Source organism: Halyomorpha halys, unplaced genomic scaffold, assembly GCF_000696795.3.
Source record: "Halyomorpha halys isolate HHAL.00 unplaced genomic scaffold, Hhal_1.1 Scaffold83.1, whole genome shotgun sequence".
In the NCBI taxonomy this organism is placed as follows: domain Eukaryota; kingdom Metazoa; phylum Arthropoda; class Insecta; order Hemiptera; family Pentatomidae; genus Halyomorpha; species Halyomorpha halys.
In genome coordinates, this window is record NW_027115065.1 from 577,208 (window position 1) to 580,774 (window position 3,567).

Below are 3,567 nucleotides of genomic sequence, written 5' to 3' on the forward strand. Positions count from 1 at the left end.
TGATATTTGAAACTGCTCACATGGACTTGACTGAAGAATACGTACCGCCATCTTGGCTTTGTTTGGAATACAACGTATTTCTTTTAGACAAAGAAAACTGGTTAGCTTGCTTTATAATTTAAAATAACAAATAACAATATTAAAATTATACATAAAATAAAACATATCAAAAACCCTTAAAAAACAAAAATATATTATTTACTCAAAAAGAGCATATTACAATATATTGTAGTGATATTTGCATTTATGGGGAAATAAGATTGATACTGGTTGATTATAATGTCTAATGATGGTAAGTGTTGTTTTTAGTGGATAAAAATGATGTGTATGAATCGGACTTGGAGGGATTTCAGCGGAGCTAAGCTATAGACTGTTCTTAAGTCATCGGAAGACATTTTTTTTCCAGTTCTTTTTTTCAACAGTATAAACCTGAAAAGTCCATTGAAAGTCATATTAAGAAATTGTTTGAATTGAATTAGAGTACTTTCCGAAATAATTAGTTTTGGCTTTTAAATGAGAAAAACAAAGAATGAAGTCAGTCCAAAAGACAAGGCATAGGGCTGGAAAGTCGAAATAAGTATAAATCACTTTTTATTTTAGCATAGGGTTGTAAATGATCCCTAAATTTGAATTTTTACATGTCTGGATTAATTTATTTGTTAAAGAAATTGTTTTATTGTAAAAGCAGTATGATCTTCAAATATTTCCTGGAACAATAAAAAAAAAAAAGTTAATAGTTTTTGAATTTGAAAAAGTCTAAAATGTAAATTTTTATCTTGTTCATTCATGTTGAAATTTCTTGGTTAATAGAAATAAATAATTTTTGTTGTGTTATTTTTTCTTTCTGAATAAAAAAAATTGTAGTTAAATGTTATTTATTTTTTTTTCACAAACCGGCCAGCAAGGACCACACGAAGATCATTTTTGATTCATCCTCACACCTTCCGCCTTCTTTCTACTCCTATACCCTTTCATTCTGTTGGTCTGTTCCTCCCGCTCTTTCTCAGTCCTTTTTCTCCTTCTTTCCCACAAGAGCCTCAAACTCTTTTAGTTTATTCCCAAAATGCTCTCTATACAAGCAATCTTCATCCGTTATTTTCAGTCTACCCTTGTTCCTCTTTCACATGTTTTACATATCCCCCTATACTTTTATAGCTGCAGACTTAGTTGAAAATTTTCTTATTGAGTCTCTCATTTTTCATTTTGACCACCTGCCCATTAAATCTCAGTCACCTTATTTATTTATTATGTGCCAACATTTCGCCCTACGGAGCATGGCTTCATCAGCGCCTACAGAATGGAGGAATGGTAGAGAATTCTTTAGCTGTTTTCATCCTGTAAGCTCTGATAGAGGGAGCCCTGTAAGGCGTGGCACAATGTTGACTTATAATAAATTTATTTTTTTTTTTTTTTTTAATTTATAGTTTATTTTCTATTTGAGTTATTCTTGCCACACCGAGACCATCTTCCTTTTATGGCTTCCTCTAGAGTATCTTAAACTTTGTTTATTTGAAGTGACTAACCATCCCTCATTGTTTGCAGAAATAAAAAATAGAATATACTGTAATAATTTAGTATTATTTAAAAATTAAAATAAAAAGAATTTTAATCGTTTTTTAAAACTTTTTTTCAAACAAAAGATAATTTGGGTTCAAATTAAGAACTTTAATATTAAATATATAATCGAATTTTATTTAAATTTTATAATATAAAAGAGACTCTTAATCTCTGGGCGGGTTGCTAGGCAATCAGAAAACAGAGACTTACAATAATTACACTTAATTAAATTAATATCTCTTTTACAAATGAATTTAAATTTAGTTATAACAAAACTAACCCAGTTCACAATCTTCTTTTGATGATTCTTGGTATCTTCTTTTTTCTAATGTTATGTCCTATCGTCCAAATTGGCTTCCTTAGTTGTCTTCAAGATGTCCACCCTTGCTGGCCAGAAGTTGATGAGGACCTCCTCATCCTGAACACATCATTTTTCCTCCGCGCCCAAACAACGAATGAATCTAAAAACCAAAACCTGCCTCGATGTTCCATGTAAACATCGATTGTCGCACAAACAGTTAGGGATTTTTGCAAATGATTTACTTTCTGAATATTATTCTTTAACGCTATTTCTTGACTTCTATTTTTTCTTAAATTTACTGTATTTTCAATTATGATGGGAAGAGTTAAAACAGTTTGTATGATATTTGAATCTGCTCAACATGGCCTTGATTCAACGGACTTGTTGACTGAAGAATATGTACCGCCATCTTGGTTTTGTTTTGAATCACGAATTTATTATGGACAATGAAAATTGGTTAGCTTGCTTTTTGGATAAACAAAACAAATGAACAATATTAAAATGATACATAAAATAAAACATATTAAAAACCCTTTATACATCAAAATATACTATTTATTAAAAAAGAGCATATTACAATACGCTATAAAGAATTTGATTGATAACTATGGGAGAAATATTTTTCAAATTGAAAAAAAAAATTGTGGAAATCCGTATAGTATTATAACATAACTAAGTATTATAAAAAAGGAGAATAGTGTTTAAAAAAATTTATGAAAGACATGATGGCCGAGATATTAGCATATAAAACCTTTGATTTGCCGCTGTTTTGAAACCAATTAACGCATAGTAATGACAAGTTCTTAGGATATTGATTGTGTTTTGGTACCTAAAATCAAAAGTCTATTTTTTCCCTAATTGCTTCCTTGATTAGCATTTGTTCTATTGTTTAGTATATTTCATGCAGTGGAACTTTGATTTAGCAAATATCATTGAGGTTCTTATGACTAAAAACTCATAGTAGTGAGGTTCAGAAACTTATTTATTGAACTCTAAATATGAGAAATAATAAAAATATTTACATATTCATTATCATTATTTTAGAAAAATAGAAAAGTAAGGTCAATCATTTATATTTAATTTAATGTTTAATTTTTATAAAAAAAAAATTATATAATCTGGATGTCTTTTGTTACTATGGTTGCATAACAGCATTGTATTTATTGGATTGCTATGGAAACATTACATAATTTACATATCTAACAACTAGTTTTATTAATTAAATATTAGCACATAATTAAATTGAAAATTAACTGTTAAAAATTATTGTCAGAAAATGTTTGGAATATTTTATTATAGAAGAAAGCATTAGTTATTTATATAAAATAAGTAATTTTTTACATAACCAATAACAATTTAAAATTTAGTATATAATTATAAACATAAATTTAAATATTAAATTACTTTAAATAAAATTTCATAAAATACTTGTTGGAACTTAATTGAAGTTTACTGTTGTTTTAGATGTTTTCTTTCAATAATTATATTCCACATCATAACTTCAGATGAAATATCTCTGAATTCTTCAATTTGAGTTATTATATTTATTGGATCACGATCGCTTATTAAATTTTAATTAACCACTTCATTGTTAACTTAAACCGGCAATGTTATATTATATTGGGGGTGCGGTCAATGACAAACACAAATAAGTTCGAATAACCTATTTTTAATGTGCCAACGTTTCGGCTAGAGTTTCTAGCCTTCTT

The 3,567-nt window shown here is 28.0% G+C and overlaps 1 protein-coding gene across 1 annotated transcript in view; it reads left to right on the plus strand.

Annotated features, from left to right (window-relative positions):
• LOC106693020 (fatty-acid amide hydrolase 2) overlaps positions 1 to 3,567 on the plus strand; it is a 16,842-nt gene that overhangs the window by 3,517 nt on the left and 9,758 nt on the right. The window lies entirely within an intron of this gene.